Genomic DNA, 19,467 nt, shown 5'->3' on the forward strand with positions numbered 1-19,467 from the left:
CAGAGGTTGGCTGAATATTGGATTTGAATTTCTGTTAAATATTAAAATTAAACATTCTTGGCATATTAATTAAAATAATTATTAAATTAATTATTACATTCATTAAAAAATAATTAAATTGAAATAAAAAAATGGTCATCAAAGTATTAGTGAAACCATTTCTTCCAAAAAAGAATTTGTCTCAAATCCAATAAACAGGAGAGACATCGGGCAGAAAAAAAAATTTCGACAAGAAAAAAATTTTCGATTACTGCTTATATACCAATCTAATGGCACCTCAACTGCGAGAAACAGTTATGATGTTCGCCCTCCCTGTGGCGTTGAGCGAACTAAAGTCCAGAGCTGAGCCATCAGCGCAGCGCGGGAACATTTGAAAAATTTGATTTTATTAGATATTTGGTTCTATTTGGATACTTAAAATCGGTACTGTTTTAGTACTTTTCTGTATTGTTTTAGTATTTTCTTTTTACAGTGTAGCACGTAATAGCACTGTAATATTAAAATGTCCGCCTCATGGTAATATTACTGTAATATCGCACTAATATTACTGAAATGTTGCAGTAACATTACAGTAATATTACAGTAACATTCAGTAATATTGCAGTAATATTACTGTAATATTACAGCAATATTAACCTGTAATATTATCCGGTAATATTACGTGCTACTTGGGTATTTTTATTAAAAGTATACATTTTTACTTTTATTTTAAGAGGTAGAAAAAACAAAAAAAAGTCAACATTATTTTTGATTTAAAAAAAAAGTTAATTTTGAATTTAAAAAAAAAATTGTATTTTTCGAAAGATCAGGAAAAAAGCTTTTAAAAATATATATGTAGGTCAAAATTTTTTCACATTTTTATATAAATGTTATGATAATAACATAATAACTATAATAATAGGTTATGTTAATTTTTTTCTTCACTTTTTATTGAAAAAAACGAATTGAGCGTGTCTATATTCTATTGTGGTAAAACCTCCATTGTAAGTTATAGGAAGTATGCTTTTCGTATAAGTCTGTCTCCCTCTTACTCATGGATGAAAACTAACATGGAGGTTTTCTGTGGTATACCTGCGTAGGTTATAAAAAAATGGGTTGCTCAAAATTTTAAACTTCTACGCCTGTGAGAAATAGATTTATGACCGCCTGCACCTTGCTTTAATGAGGTATTAAAGCAAAAAACTGAATATATTTTTATAAATAATTCTTTGAAAAATTTTTTTTCAATATTTTGTTTATTGTTTTTAAACCATTTTCATATTTTACATAATTTAAATTTTGTCTCAAACCTGTGCGTTTATTTTTGATAGAGATAGCTTTTTATCTTTGTTTTAATTAACAGCGAAAAGTTAATAAAATAATGACTTTTTATTTATACAATATGTTTAAGAAGGAATCAAATATTATTAAAAAAAATTGGGTTAGGGTAAGTCCGGGGGAGTTGGCCATGCGGGAGAGATGTCCAATTCAAATATTTTATAGAATTTGCTGCTGGGTATCGCTTATTAAAGATTAGTTCGCTTTGTTTTGTGGCAAAACACAATTAAAAGAAAAAACTTCACGAAAAATATTGAAAAAGTATGTAAAAATCTGATTTGTTATTTTGACTAGTTCGGAAAAAAAGTGATGAGTTTACGTTTCTTACTGGTGTTATGTTATTTTATAGAATAATTTTGAATTTCATGTTTTTTTGTAAAGTACATGACCCAAGCTTTGTCATAAATTTATATTTATTCAAAAAATTTATTTATTTATTTAAATTTTAGATGTGTCAATTTGTCTCTTGACATTAGGTGAGATGGCCATACTGTTTAAGTTATTGGCACCCTTGAGATTCGTGTGTTCGCTAAAAAAACATTAATTCTGCGGCAAATTAAATCTTAAAAACGTTTATAAACAATCATAACACAGGTCTAAAAAGTAAGACTTTTTTATATACAGCGGAGTGGTTTTCAATGTATTTTTGTGTGCTGAACCGGATTCCGGGTTCCAAAATTGCGTATCACATCAGGATTTTGAATAAAGTGGAGGTAAAGTCTCCAAAAACAGTGTTTTTGAGGGTTTTCATTATTTTTTTTATTCCTTAACCAGACGTGCTAGACACTTCTATATATGCTTAAATTAAAGCTTAGATCGTACACTTTAAAAGACTCATTTACGCAGGATTAAAAAAAATTTGAAATTTTGAAAAAAATGGGGGTAAATACCCCAAAAATCTTTTTAGGTGACTTCAAACTAATTTTTTTTCCTTGCGCATATGAGTCTTAAAGTGTAAGATATAAGCTTTAATTTAAACCTATATAGAAGTCTCTATCACGTCAGGTTAAGGAGAAAAAAAATACTGAAAACCCTCAAAAACACGGGTTTTGGAGTCTTTACCCCCACTTTACTCAAAATCCTGACGTGATACGCAATTTTATAACCCGGGATAGTTTTCAGGACACAAAAATAAATTGGAAACCACTCTGATATCTCAAAAAAATACCTTGTAGACTTGTTGTGTTGGTGAGACAGACAAACAGAGAGCGCTTATCGAAGACTGAATTCAGTGTAATGATTGTCACCTTTGGCTTCATGAAAATTGCACTGAATTTAATGATAAATGTTCGAAATGTGGTCAGAAGAAGAAAAGAAGACATTAATCACTTTAAATTAAGAATTCTGATAAAGCGGAAAGCCAAAGAATGATTTTAAAGTATTGGCCATCTCTCCCGTACGCCTATGGCCATCTCCCCCGTACATTCCGGGAGAGATGGCCAAACGCGTTTTTTAGAAAATATTAATTTTAAGATTGTTTGCATTTAAAAAATTTCTCATTTATATTATTTTTTGTAAGTTAAATGTTCAATGTTTAATTAGCAATAAAAGTTAATACATAAATCACTTTCTTCTTACTTTTACATGCCTTTAAAAAAACTATGGCCAACTCCCCCGGACTTACCCTAAAGATATCATATAAATTGAATGAGCTACAAGCTTTCAAAGTTGCCCTTTGTTAAAACCATGCAAAAAACCATGTATTTTTAATCTTTAAAAATCTGTAACAAATACAAAAAATTTTTTGGTTATTTGCAATTCTGTATAGAAACGTAGGAATAGTGTAGCTACTGATTCCATGTTGTCTTAATAACGTACGATTTTTTTTATCCAAGTTATGAGCTTTCAAAGACAGGGGTCTTTACATTTTGAACCGATAGTACTCTTCCGGATGTGACACGGGAAATTCAACTCATTGATATCAGGTTGTGCCTGCATTAATAGAAAGACTAGTTTTGACACTTTTTACATCATCTAATGCGGTACAAAATAAGGAAACAACTACGTAAGTAACGATTGTATTGTTCCTTTTTTTATAAAACTCATTTTTAAGGAAAAACAAACTACGACAAACTTAAAGCATAATGTGTTGTTTTGGCCTATCCCTATTCTTGGCTTTTATTTGAAATAGAATTGTGTATTGAATAAAGACAAAAAGAATTTGAAATTACAACCAAACTATAATTCAAAACTAAATTCATGTTTAAATTCTTAATGAACTGATAATTGAAGGAAAAACTAAATTGTAATAGAATCTCTGAAAAGTTAATTTTTATGTAATAAACACAAGTGAATTTATAGAGTTGTTTAATTCAGCCTATCCTTAATCATCAGTAGAGATAGACATATGAGAAATGATAATGATATTCTTTCGATCCAGGAAACGATCTCATAAATAAAAAAAAAACTTAATAAATATTAGATTTGATTTTCGTTGTATTTATTTTGGTTGTTGTGACCGAAGAGAAGAAATTATAAGAGAAGAATAATTATAATAATATAATTGTAATCAATTAAATTATTATAAAAATAGAAGGATGTTTGACTTTCTGATATTACCTTGAATGAAAAAGTTTGTTTTCTTTTGTCCTAAAACAAATAAGTTGTTGAACAATTATTATTATTCTAGACAAATTTTTCAAATAATGGATTATCATTCTTCTAATTGAAAATTTTTTAAATTATATCCTTTCTTTATTTTGTTAAAACTATCTTGTTCTAAAGTTATGTTTTTTTTCTTAAAAAAAATAATAATAATAATAATTTGTGATAAACAAAATAAATTTGGTAAAAAAAAAAAATTATTCAAAGTGAATAATAAGCTATTGTATTATTTTATGATAATTGTTATAAAAACAACAATCATTATTATATATAATAAAATTAAATAAATATCATAAAATTATTAAATAATTAATATTATAAACAATGAAAGAATTAAAATAATTTTTGTCTGAAATTGAACAACTGTAGTGGGATTAAGAATAGCAACAGCGCTGCAAGGATTTCGCTACCTAGCAATTTGAAGCTACATTCACTTAAAAAAAAAAAAAATTTCTAGCTATCGAGTGACTCAAAAAAAATGGTACCATTTTAATAGATTTAGGATGGTACAATTGTTTTCCTGGTAAAACTCGAAGCTAAAATTTATATAATGTGTACTTTTTAAAACGGAAACTTTAAAATTAAAAGTTATGGCTTCAGGTTATATTTACTCGAATAATAAAAATGATTAATCAAATAATTGTTTATAATTGCAAAAAGAAAACCAAACGAATAATTTGGAAGAACTTACTGAAGAAAAACTTTATGAAAATTATTGTTATAAGTAGTTTACACATTCATCTACAAATAAAATAAAGTGTATACAATATTGCAATGGTTGAAATTAAAACTTATATCTCATTTATTTTTAATCACTATTTTATTAACTAAAAATAAGGTGGCCACAAAAAAAATTTGCAAATAACATTCACGGGTTTAAAAAAAAGAGCGATTAGCGCTATTCGTAATCCTACTCCTGGATCATTTAAAATTTCGTACCATTAATTAACATTATAGTTATATTTTTGTTTCTGTTGAAAATCGAATTAAAAATTTATAGAATCATAATGCAGTCATAATATTTTGACATTGAACACTTTTTACTGAATCCAATTACATATTCTAAAGTTTTATTAAAACCTAATAGAATTTAAAAAAAAAAATTGTTGTAATTTGAAATCAGTAAATATTCTATTTTTATTTCTATTAAACATTGTCTTTAGATAAATATATAGAACAAATATTATTAATAATTCCATAGTAAGAATAATTGAATACAAGTTAAGAAAAATTGTTATTCGAAATATATTCTAAAAACAGATTACCTTTGCAACTGTTTTTGCTAAAAAAAATGAATTTTTGCTTCTTACAAAGCTCAATTTTAAAATAAATAACAACCGCGTAATAAAATACCTACTTCTTAATTCAAAATTTACATGAAAATAATAAGTTATTTCTATAAGGCTTTCCCCAGAGCAATCATTTTTAATTAAGATAAAATACTTAAAACCAAGTTAATATACTTTTCTCATCTTTCAGGGATTCTGTCAAGAAAATTGACCTATTCCTATAAATTCATAATAAATATGGTCACATGCAAAACTACAGCACGAATTAAAGAAAATTCTACTTCAATATTTCTTCGCTTACATTAAAGGATTTTAATTACCAGTATGATTATTATTGTTATATTTAATTCAGGTTATTAATTTTGTTATCACTGGGTGTTTTCGGCATTCACTCAGAGTTAACTCTAGAGTTAGCAGTGGTGCTCAAATGTAAATTTTGATTTTCAGTTCGTCTGTTGGTTGTGAACGTTGTTGATTGGCAATTTGGCATAGACGATTCATTTTGATTGGCGCAGGGTTTGCAATTGTAACAACATGTGAAACGGGCCTTTTATTCTAGTAATGCAATGTTAAAATAAAATTTTTTGTTTCTAGATTTCATAAAAGTCCCCAAAAATTTATTACAAGATGACCCAGAGTTAACTCTGTTTTCTTGCGAGAGTAAAGAAAAAGGGTCAGTCCTAACCTTTAATGGCCGACAAAATTTGTGAACGGATTGTTTGTTTTGAAAAGTGTAAATTGAAACATAATAATTTATTTTTATTAAAAATTATTTTAACTTTTTATTTATAAAAAACAACTTTAATTAAAATAAATAATCTAGTTCCTTAAACAATTCAGATTAATTAAAGTTAGGGAAATAATGAAAAATTTGAAAACTATAAACTTTAAAAAAATAACACGTTTATGGGTAGCAAAAATATGTTCCATTTTTAAATGAAAAACAAAAAATCGGACAAGTGCGAGTTACACTCGCACTGAAATCGAGGGTTCCGTACTCGAAGCGAACTTATTTGGTATAAAAACAAATGTTTAAAAAATATGTGTTGTATGTTAAATAAAATAAGTGATACAAAAAGGAACAATTTTGTAAAATTCAAGAAAATTGTTCCTCTTCGTATCACTTATATTATTTGTCATACAACACATATTTTTTAAACATTTGTTTTTATACCAAATAAGATCGCTTCGAGTACGGAACCCTCGATTTCAGTGCGAGTGTAACTCGCACTTGTCCGATTTTATTTTTTAAAAAATATTTTACTAAAAAAATATAAGAAACATAATTTTATTTCAACTCGCAATATTTTTATTGTATTTACATTTTAAAAATATATTGAATATTAAATTTTATCTTTCTAAGTTAAAAAGAGATAAAACTTAAGATATTGATATAAGGCTAGTAGCTGCTTGTCAAGGAAAAATCGAAAGTTATCTAAAAAATAAAATTTGTTTATTAATTCCAGAAAAATCAACTCCAATCATCCTCGCTATATTTTTTTTGTAATCTACACGTAAAAATACGTCAAAATATATAAATTTGAATCACTTTAGATAAACTTTTTTCGTTTTTTGCAGAAAAATACATTTTTTTCTTAAATTTATCATTTTTCTTCAAAAATTTGATAAAAATTGATCATCAACTCCAATCGCGCTTACATTTTTTCCCTGTATTTTTCACGCAAAAATTGAGTTTTACAGCAAGTATGAACAGTCTGGATTGAATATTGTGTGCGCTAGGGAGAATAAATCATTTTTTTCGAAATTTTTGATTTTTCCTTGACAACGCTATGTAAATTAATCCGAATCAAGTTCGCTATAATTTTCCTGTAATTTTCACGTAAAAATACGTAAGTGTGTCAAATTTGAGCTCTTTATGTCAAAAGATGTGGCCGCTAGGGGGGGGGGGGTACATACTCATTTTTAGGTATTTTTCGTAAAAATTCATGGTTTTTCCTTGACAACGCTATGATAATCAACTCCAATCATGCTCGCTATATTTTTTTTGTAATCTACACGTAAAAATACGTTAAAATATATAAATTTAATTTCCTTTAAATAAAATTTTGTTCGTTTTTGGTGGAAAAATACATTTTTTTCCTAAAATTGTCATTTTTTCTTGAAAAACTTGATAAAAAGTTAATCATCAACTCTAATCGTGACCGCTTTTTTTCCCCTGTATTTTTCCCGTAAAAATACATTTGTATACTAAATATGATCTGTCTGGGTTGAATATTGTGTGCGCTAGGGAGAATAAATTATTTTTTTCGAAATTTTTGATTTTTCCTTGACAACGCTATGTAAATTGATCCGAATCAAGTTCGCTATAATTTTCCTGTAATTTTCACGTAAAAATACGTAAGTGTGTCAAATTTGAGCTCTTTATGTCAAAAGATGTGGCCGCTAGGGGGGGGGTACATAGTCATTTTTAGGCATTTTTCGTAAAAATTCATGGTTTTTCCTTGACAACGCTATGTTAATCAATTCCAATCAAGTTCGCTATAATTTTCCTGTAATCTACACGCGAAAATACATATGTGTACTAATTTTCAGCCCTCCAGATAAATTTATGTGGCCGCTAGGGGGGGGGGTACACGATTTCAAAAAAACCGATATTAATAGGGTTCCGAACCGAGTACGGAACCCTAAAAATACGTATAAATTAAAAAAAGTAAGCAAACAAGGACAACTAACTTCAAACTCAGGGTGATGAAAATAGAAAATCAATTATTTTATTTAGGTAAATAAATTTTCAAAGATAATATCATTGAGCACCACTGTTAACTCTAGAGTTAACTCTGAGTGAATGCCGAAAACACCCATTATGTAGTGATAGTCAAAATTTTTGTAAGTACAGTTTTGGGTGGTTTAAATTGACAATATATTTAATTTAATCTTGGTTTTGATCGATTAACTATTAAAAAATATATATATATATATATATATATATATATATATATATATGTATGTATGTATGTATGTATGTATGTATATTATTAACTAAATAATTATTAACATTCAATTTCTACACTAAACTAAACTACTCAATTCTCGTCGCATTCACAAATCAAAATCATTGTTTAGCGCATTATTAAACTGTCCTTTTGTTTTAGGATATTATTATTCTTTATAACAATAAAGATTCAACACTGATGTGAAGAAATAAATTAATTTAACCATCTTATTAAAGGTTGAAAATAAACCGTTTTACAAAACAAAGTGTGTTATCAAACAATATTTGGCATGTGTCGGTTCTTTTAAATAAATAAAATAATCCCTCGTCATTCCTTGCTTTTCACTTTCATTACTCTCTAAATATGAATCAGTGAAAAAGTCACTGGTCTCAAATCAGTCGCTAAATTCTAGCTATTTGAATCAGTGGTTTTCACTGACAGTTAGTGACGTTTCACTGGAGAATCAATTACTTCGACTGAAAATCAGTGAAATGATACTGATTCAAATAGCTAAAATTTAGCGACTGATTTGAGACCAGTGACTTTTTCACTGATTCAAATTTAGAGAGTATTATCACAAATGCAAGTCAACTCTAACCTGCTGAATTAATAGAACTACACACGTACAACAATTAGCAGAAACAAGTACCAAGAACTCATATTCGGTCAATGACTTAAAATGCAGTTCGTTGGTAAAATAAAAGACTTTAAGTTTTCATATAGAAAACTGAAGGTTCTAACACCTTGTTTCGCAACCATAACAAAAGCTAAGCCTACTTTATTAAGTAAAGTTTAATGGCCTTAAATAATTTCTATAAAGCAGCAGAGATTGACAAATGTATTGAGAAATACATTTCCTCATACGAATTTTCAACTCATCAAAGTATCCTTTCAAACGTCCTAAATTTCATGTATTAAAACCGATGCACGCCTTGTACAACTGCTTCTTTGCGATTGTAAATCCGGTACAAGGTGTATCGTGATGTCGCCCGTCCGTGAGATTCGGCCGTTCCAAAAGTTCTCTAAAAATAATTGTGATTGGGCAGACGTTAAAGGCATGAGATTCAATCGTAAGAATCTCATGAAGCCGGTATCAAGGACTAAAAGTTGAACGAGTACTGTGATCGTCTTCTGTGAAACTAGTGACGTGCTTCAGTTATACAGAATTTATACAGAATAACCATAATTTCATCTTTAAGCAATGACGCGATCTTACAAGTAGTGTAGCCCTATTGAAAAAAAACACGTATAATTGTACGTATAATAATACGTATTATTATACGTATAATTATACGTATTATTATACGTATAATTATACGTATAATTATACGCATAATTATACGTATTATTATACGTATAATTATACGTATAATAAGACATACGAATTTGAAACAAGAATTATACGTATAATTATACGTATAATAATACGTATAATTAATTATACGTATAATAATACGTATAATTATACGTATTATTATACGTATAATTATAATTCTATTAAAAATAGAATAATAGAATAGAATAATAATAGAATAATTAGTAGCAAAATTGCGCTGAAAATTTTTAGAAATTTTAAAATGCAAATTAAATTTCACGAAAAAAAATATCGTCGAATGTCAATTCAAGCAGTCACCCATCCAAGTACTAACCGCGTCCAACGTTGCTTAACTTCCGTGATCTGATGAGAACTTGTTCCTTCGCCTTGGTGTTTCCGCTGTCTTGTCTTGATTAATAACTTTGTCGTATAAGTATTGTATCGCACCTAACCTCACTTTTAGTGATACTTATACGACAAAGTTATTAATCAAGACAAGACAGCGGAAACACCAAGGCGAAGGAACAAGTTCTCATCAGATCACAGAAGTTAAGCAACGTTGGACGCGGTTAGTACTTGGATGGGTGACTGCTTGAATTGACATTCGACGATATTTTTTTTCGTGAAATTTAATTTGCATTTTAAAATTTCTAAAAATTTTCAGCGCAATTTTGCTACTAATTAATCTATTCTATTCTATTATTCTATTTTTAATAGAATTATAATTATACGTATAATTATACGTATAATTATACGTATTATTATACGTATAATTAATTATACGTATTATTATACGTATAATTATACGTATAATTCTTGTTTCAAATTCGTATGTCTTATTATACGTATAATTGTACATATAATAATACGTATAATAATACGTATAATTATACGTATTATTATACGTACAATTATACGTGTTTTTTTTCAATAGGGAGTCCTTTCGTCATGATATGATCTATATAGACTATTTTACATCATGCAAATGTAAAAGTTTGAACTCAATATAGTGAATGACGAATTAAATAACCTTACAAAAGTTACAAGAACAGAAAATTGGAAGATGAAATTTGGTAAAAATATGTACTTACTTATTAATTGTAACTCGTCACTACTCTTCCGGATGAGACACGGGAAATTCAACTCATTGATATCAGGTGGTGCCCGCATTAATGGTAAGACTAGTTTTGACACTTTTTACATCATCTAATGCGGTACAAAATAAGGAAACAACTACGTAAATAACGATTGTATCGTTCCTTTTTTTTATAAAACTCATTTTTAAGGAAAAACAAACTACGACAAACTTAAAGCATAATGTGTTGTTTTGGCCTATCCCTATTCTTGGCTTTTATTTGAAATAGAATTGTTTATTGAATAAAGACAAAAAGAATTTGAAATTACAACCAAACTATAATTCGAAACTAAATTCATGTTTAAATTCTTAATGAACTGATAATTGAAGGAAAAACTAAATTGTAATAGAATCTCTGAAAAGTTAATTTTTATGTAATAAACACAAGTGAATTTATAGAGTTGTTTAATTCAGCCTATCCTTAATCAGCAATAGAGATAGACATATGAGAAATAATAATGATATTCTATCGATCCAGGAAACGATCCCATAAATAAAAAAAAAAAACTTAATAAATATAAGATTTGATTTTCGTTGTATTTATTTTGGTTGTTATGACCGAAGAGAAGAAATTAATAACAGTAGCTATTTTTTTTAAATAAACATATTCAAACATTCGCTGTACAGTTTCAACATATTTTAAAAACTTTAAATGTTTCAGAATGAAAATAAACTTTTTTCGACGAAAGTGTCAAAAAAGTAGATAAGGTATTATAAAGCAGGAGGCATCATTTAATATAAATAACATTCATTTAAACCTAAAAGTAAAATTAAATCATGCTCTCAATTAATGCAATATATTTATGGGTGATTATCTCAAAAAGGACAAATCACGCTTTCACAGTAATTTGTTCAAAAATAATAAAATTGATTGAAATTATTAAAAATTCTGTTAGCCATACGTTAAGATTTACCAATTTTCAATCGGATCACTAAAGAAAAATTCAAAAGGCCAAATAACTGAAATATTGAATAAAATCTGATGTTACGGAGGGGAGTTTTAATACTACTTTTCATTCAATAATTCAGATATTTGACCTTTTTTTGAAATTTCCATTAGTGATCCGATTGAAAATTGTTAAATCTTATCGTATGGCTGGCAGATTTTTATTAATAGAAATTAATTTTATAATTTTTTACAAAAACACCGACAAAAATCGTGCACGCTTTGATTTTCCCTTTTTAAGACAATCAACCTTATACGTCGTAGTAATATTTTAATTAAAAAAATTGCACTTTTTTAAATGATTTTCAACAGTTATACATTTTTTTAGATATTGTATAAGTTGTACACGGAAAGAAATCTTGTTAGAATATTTAATAAATCTGAATAGAAATTTTGATATTTTTGTTTTTCAATTGCGAAACATTCTGGTTTGATATTAAAAGTTGGTATAGTTTTACGAATTCCTTTAACTGGAAACATTTTACGAAAACTGAAATTATTATTTCTTAATTCAAATCTACCATTTTCGAATATTGAAAAAACTATAGGAAAAAACAGTATAGGAAGTAAACAGTCTAGCACTTTGTTATTTACTAAATTTATACGAAAAATCAGAACCAACATTTCGTAATTTGCTAAAACTATACGAAAAAGTAAGAGTGGTGTTATAAAATAAAGCACATTTCAATATTTGCTAAAACTATACGAAAAAGCAGGAGCCGTGAAAAAAAGAAGAACGTCGGAACCACCAATGGCTCTTTTCTAAGATTTTCTCTCCTTTTCTATTCGAGGGTAGTGGGAGTCTTTCTTAATACACACACACATAACTGGTATGCTTTGATTGGCTTAAAATTATTCCTAACACATCCTAACTTCAATACGAATACATAAACGCAGAATAACGCAACGCATATAGATACATAATTCACGCTGAAATGAGAAATTTTGAACTTCTTTATATACTAAATAGACAGATTTTTCTGCACTTGTGAGAAGCTCAATATTACATTCTTAAATATTTAAAAATAAAAATAGAAATAATTATTTATTAAGAAATAATAAAATACTTTATTACCTTTCAAATAACAATTTTTATCATAAAATCATTTAATTTAATTATAGAAGCAAACTTATAACAAATATTCAATAATTATATTTAGAAAAAGAAATATAGAATAATTAAAAACAATTATTAATCAAAACTTTTTCTAGTCTATATTGCAGAAATAAAAATTATATAAAAATTATGAGCAAACAATTTTTTTTTCATGACTACTCGTTAGTGATCGGTCAAACCCGATCGGACTCACTCGTTTAACTTCGTCAAACTTTGGTGATTTTATATATTTTTCTATCATTTTTTGAAATAAAAAGTTTCTATTAGTATTATATGCAAATATAAAGAATGCAACTATTTTAACACCAATCTACTTTCTTATCGACTACATCAAAATGTAAAATGATTATACCAGTTAACGGAATTCTAAATACAGAAAATGAAATATTTTATTTTAATATTTGTTACAGGGCGTATTAGAATTTAACATTTGGAGTTTTCATAATACAATTATGAATTTCGCAAAAACTATTCTAATTTTTGTTTCTAAATATATTAAAATTTATTATTTTTATTTTAGGCATTCTTAAAAAAAATGAAATCTATTACCACCCCAAAATCTGCAAAATCTTCCGCAATTGTAACTTAATATACTAAATATGAGTGTCAAAATATTAAATATTCTAACAAGATTTCATTCCGTGTATTAAGATTTTACGATGACTAAATAACAAAAAGTTTATGTTTTATGAATTTGATACATTCATATATTTGGAAGTTTCTTGCTATTAAATACAAAGTAAGTATTTATATGTAGTATTTTTCCAATCCTCATAATTTTTTAATTTTCAATTATAATACCTATTTTGAAAAAGAAGAATTAAAATATTAATTAGTTTTAAAATAAATTTATATATTTTTCAAAGCTTAAAACCCCGGTAAGAACCCACATAGCACGACTTCTTGCTGTGAGGTTACTGTAAAGATATCTGTAGGGTTTATAAGGTCTACAGTAAACTTGAGGTCATCTTAAAACTTCCGCCATTACAGTAAGCTGTAATGCTGTAAGCTGTGAGGTTACTGTAAAGATATCTGTAGGGTTTATAAGGTCTACAGTAAACTTGAGGTCATCTTAAAACTTCCGCCATTACAGTAAGCTTACCCAGTAAAGCTACACGGTGAGCTTCGTTTTGGTTCAACCTAAACTGCATGACCCTTCTCAGGTTTTTTTTTATATCAATTCGGTGATGCCTCACGATAATTTTAAGACGAAAATTAAAATAATCGTTGGAGGGAAACTCAAATTATATTGATTTTAAAATTTTTTTTCTAGATTATTGAAGATATTTTCATTAAAATACCGTTTGGTAAAATACTTATTGCTTCAAAAGCTACAATTTAACATAAAAATAGATTATATATAATAATTAAACCATTTTGATACATAGAATTAAGAAACTGTTTAAAAATAGTCGAAAAAACTGAAATTTTTCTAATTTTTTAAACTTTACTCCTTTATTTAACGTTATTTCAATAAAGTCATGTAGAAGTGAATTAAAGTACATAAAATTTCCTGTAAATCAAAAAAAAACTCTTCTATCTATTATTGTTACAAAAATATGGTCATTTGAATTTTAAATTTAATGGATAAATAGTTAAAATTTACCATTAGGTCTAGATTATTTGGTAAAATTGTTTTCGCAGAACCTCATCTCAATTCCATAATTAAATCGCGCTCTTTGTGAATACAACGGCCTTCACGCATTTTAAAAATATCGTGGTTGTTACCAAATATTTGTACCTTACCATTTACTTTTTAAAAAAGTAAATATTTTAAATATGATTATGTTGCATTTTTCAAAATAAACGGATTTTTAAAAACTACTCAAATCTCTCTTATAGAAATAGACATTCTTTAAACCAATGTAACTTTCGATGTAAGTGAGATAAATCAGTTTTTTCAATTTGAAACTGTTCAAGATTAAACCTTCTTATACGTATTATATTCTGGAATTGAGATGAGGTTCTGCGAAAACAATTTTACCAAATAATCTAGACCTAATGGTAAATTTTAACTATTTATCCATTAAATTTAAAATTCAAATGACATATTTTTGTAACAATAATAGATAGAAGAGTTTTTTTTTGATTTACAGGAAATTTTATGTACTTTAATTCACTTCTACATGACTTTATTGAAATAACGTTAAATAAAGGAGTAAAGTTTAAAAAATTAGAAAAATTTCAATTTTTTCGACTATTTTTAAACATTTTCTTAATTCTATGTATCAAAATGGTTTAATTATTATATATAATCTATTTTTATGTTAAATTGTAGCTTTTGAAGCAATAAGTATTTTACCAAACGGTATTTTAATGAAAATATCTTCAATAACCTAGAAAAAAAATTTAAAAATCAATATAATTTGAGTTTCCCTCCAACGATTATTTTAATTTTCGTCTTAAAATGATCGTGAGGCATCACCGAATTGATATAAAAAAAAACCTGAGAAGGGTCATGCAGTTTAGGTTGAACCTAAACGAAGCTCACCGTGGCTAAGGTAAGCTTACACAGTAAGGTCGTGGTAAGTTTACACGGTAAGGTTGTTGTAAGCTTTCGGTAATGTTGCTGTAAGGTTACTGTAAACATAGAGTAATATGAAAATATATTAAAAATAATTATATTATAATATATATATTATATTATAAATTTATGTTTATAAAAAATTATATATTTGGTAAAGTACTTCATGAACCTCAATAGGGTTTGTTAAATAAAATTTACTGCGCAGCCGTATGTGCCATAGAAAACTACTGTGCATAAATATTAATAAAATTTATTTATTAATAACATGCTATGTTTACAGTAACCTTACAGCAAAAAAAGGGCTAAAAAAGGGTATTTTCCAAGAATTTTTTTTTACAAAATGTCAGCTGTAGGATTGCATAAAGAGTACAAGGTTTTTTTGCAGTGCTTTGCGGCGAGCAAAGTCTCCTGGATCGTCAACTGGAAGTATAAAAAAATTTTCATAAACTACATAAGATTACCAAAGTAAAAAGTAGAAAAAATAAAAAAACATTTTCAAGTTTGTTTTCATGCAAGGACGTTATTTATTATTAACCAAGAGATGATATAGTATATTTTAAGCCAATAAAAAAACGGAAAAAAAATTTCAAACAGGTGTAACCCCTTAATTTAAAAATATTAAAAATTATCTCATCATCTTCTCTATAATTCTAAAATGCATTCTTATTCTTTCAGTGAAATATATTTGATAAATTTTTAATTCCAAGAAGTATCGTTAATATAAAAATATCAAAAAGACGATTCTTAATTCTGTTAAAGAGTGTGACGTTGTAAAATTTACAATTTTACAAATCACAAAGGTTTATTTATTTTTCAAAATATTAAATAACTTTGTTTATTATTCCCGAAAGAGATATTTCAATATCATAAATTTACTAGACGAAATCACATTATGGATTCGAGAAATGGAAAAATCTTATTTAATAATAATTTAATATTAAGAATTAATGTCTGTAATCCCTTTTTATTTATGTATTTTCGAGCCATCATTCAACTGAAACAAGAAATTAAGAAAAATATCAAGATTTTAGAAAAACTTTGAGAAAAATTGATTATATTGAATATTTTTATTGGTCAACCTAACCTCAATTTTGATGTCATCAATAATTGGATAGTTTGAAGCTTATTATCGATTATTTGGATATATTTTTATTATTAAAATTTGGATTCTTGAATATTCACTTCCGATGTACCCATTAATTGGATAATTGAGAGATGCCAAGTATTTTCACGTTTTATGCAAATATCACCCTGAGAATATCATTGACTTCGTTTCCTGGCGAAACACTCAAAAATTATTATGATTTTTGAAAGGCTTCTTTATATTTTTATTACTATTTAAAACTTCTATTGCTGCGGTTAGCCAAAGCCCATATAAAATATTTGATGTTTTGGATTTATGTCAATTTGAAGTTTGAAGATTTTTACTTGAGTGTGGCATTATCTTTGTAAATTTCAATATTAATTCCGAATTCATTAATATTTATATTGGAGAAGAATTAAGGATTTACCATCTTGCGTCGGATTAACGTATTAAAATCGTTAATCAAGAAGAAGTATTATTATTATTCAAGAAAACAATTTTTGTCAACAACATTTATTATCGAATTTGAATTTCGCACTTGATCAGTTTGGACCAATCACCGTCAAGATATAGATGAAGACCTTTTTACCGACCGTTAAACTTTCTTTTTTGTCCCGATCTTTTTAGTTTTTTTAGATATTCATTTTTTTTGGTTGGTAACGAAAATCTCCTAGGAGAAAACAAACAACGTCTTTTTTATTCATTCTTTAATGTGATTTCGTGTAAGCTAGTCGCTTTATTTTATCATTTAATTTAATTTGATTTTTGGATCTCAATCGGAAAATATTAATATAAAAATCGTTTATAATTAAAATAAAAAAAGGAAATAAATAAAAAGAAGGAAGTATCAAAAATAAGGAGATTGATTTAATAAAAAGGAGGAATTATTTGGAATTAATCATTGGAGATATTCGTTGCCGTCAGCCATTTTGATAAAATATTGATTCTGGAATTCTCTGGTAAAATTTTATTTTCCCATTTATGAATGATATCTCAAAATTATTTATTTGTTTGAATTTTTCAATAATGAATTTAATTTTCTTTAGATCTAAATTTAATTTTCTTTAAATATGAATTTAATTTAATTTAGAATTTCAATTTAATTTAATTTAAAATGATTTCTTTTGAATTTAATTGATTATTTTATTGATTTTGGAATTATTTAAGAATGAATTTAATTCTCTAAATTTAATTTATAATTTTTATTTAAAAATTGATTGAAATGTCATTCATTTAATAATTATTGTATCCATTTCAATTTAATCCCTTTTTCCATTCCTCGAATTAAAGAATCGTTATTCTTTTAAAAAGAAAGAATAAGTAATTATTTTTTTGGTATTATATCGAGTCTTGACTCAAATTTTTATCATGTTCAAAAATTTAAAATAAAGAAATTTATTAACCTTTTGTTTAGAAAATCTCATGTTTTATTTAATTTAAAAATTAAATCTTTTCGAATATGGCTTTTCCGAACCGCCCTCTCTACTGTTAACCAAGAATTGAGACTGCGGCAGGCCGAGTAAAAGGAAGACTATTTTAATTTAATTTAAATTTTGAATCATTTCTTTGCTTTGAGTTTCCCTTGATTATTGAATTTGACAGTCTTTGAGTAAAAGCCTGGTGGCCGTGTGTACTCTTCAGACTAATTTGACAATCAAGAATAATTTTGATTTAATTGTTGAATTTGACAGTCTCTAAAATAGTTTGCCTGGTGGCCTTGTGTATTTTTCCAGACTAATTCAACGATTAAAGAAAAATTTATTTAATCTATTTAATCAATTTAATTCTTTTGTCCCTTAATTATTTATTTATTTTTATTTTTGTCCCAAGAAAGGACAGGCGCCCAACAAACAATTTATTCGAGTCTTCCCTTTTGTAACTTTGATTTAATTAATTGATTTTTTTAACATTCAGCATTATTAAAAAATCATTGGTTACAAGAGAATCACACTCAAAAAAGTTCATGGTAAATTTGTCTTAATTTTAACTATTTCTCCTAGTTCCAGGAGGCGCACAGTGGTTTGAAATCAAAAAGTAGGGTTCAAAACAGTCTAGAGCCTACAAATCGCAATCGATTTTGGAATTTTTTTTTAAAATAGAGTAAGTCCGGAGGAGTTGGTCATGCGGGAGAGATGGCCAATTAAAATATTTTATAGAATTTGCTTCTAGGTGTCGCTTATTAAAGATTAGTTCGCTTTGTTTTGTGGCAAAACACAATTAAAAGAAAAACTTCACGAAAAATATTGAAAAAGTATGAAAAAATCTGATTTGTTATTTTGACTAGTTCAGAAAAAAAGTGATGAGTTTACGTTTCTCACTGGTGTTATGTTATTTTATAGAATAATTTTGAATTTCATATTTTTTTGTAAAGTACATGACCCAAGCTTTGTCATAACTTTACATTTATTCAAAAATTTTATTTATTTATTTATATTATAGTTGTGTCAATTTGTCTCCTGACATTAGGAGAGATGGCCATGTTTTTTCGAGGTGAGATGGCCATACTGTTTAAGTTATTGGCACCCTGGAGATTCGTGTGTTCGCTAAAAAAACATTAATTCTGTAGCAAATGACATTTTTTATGACATATATTACAACAAGACACTCCAACAAAGATTTTCAAATTTAAATATGATCAAATAAAATAATCATTACCCAGACAGCACGGAAACTTGCAGCAAGCTTGCGGCGAGTTTACCGTGCAAGCTTGTCAAGCTTGTCTGAGCTAGCGAAATGTCCCACCCAGGGCAAGCTTGCCGTGAAATCTTGCTGTAAGCTTTCCAGGAAAGGTTGCTGCAATCTTGCCATGAAAGATTGCTACAAGATTGCTGCAAGCATACTAAGAATGATTGCGGCAAGCTTGCCGTGAAAGATTTCTAAATATAAAAAAATTTAGTGCATAAAATAAGTCGCGGTAAATTACTTATCGATAAGACTCCGCTAAGTCACATTGAAATTAGGAAGTTATAGATACATTTATCGAGGAATTAAACCGCTGATTATCTTTCTCTCTCTTTCTCTCTCTCACATACTAATTTGGTCTCGTTTTCCTCTCTCTATGATGCAGTTTTACCTTTAGCGGATAGTTTGAGTACTTTGAAACTACTTCGTAAAAAATTCGGTTTATTAATTAAAAATCGCATTTTTAGAAAAGGTACTACTTTGTCGGTTATACGTTA

This window comes from Leptopilina boulardi, unplaced genomic scaffold (assembly GCF_019393585.1).
Source record: "Leptopilina boulardi isolate dan_hultmark-lab unplaced genomic scaffold, ZJU_Lbou_2.1 LbouV2_122, whole genome shotgun sequence".
Lineage (NCBI taxonomy): Eukaryota > Metazoa > Arthropoda > Insecta > Hymenoptera > Figitidae > Leptopilina > Leptopilina boulardi.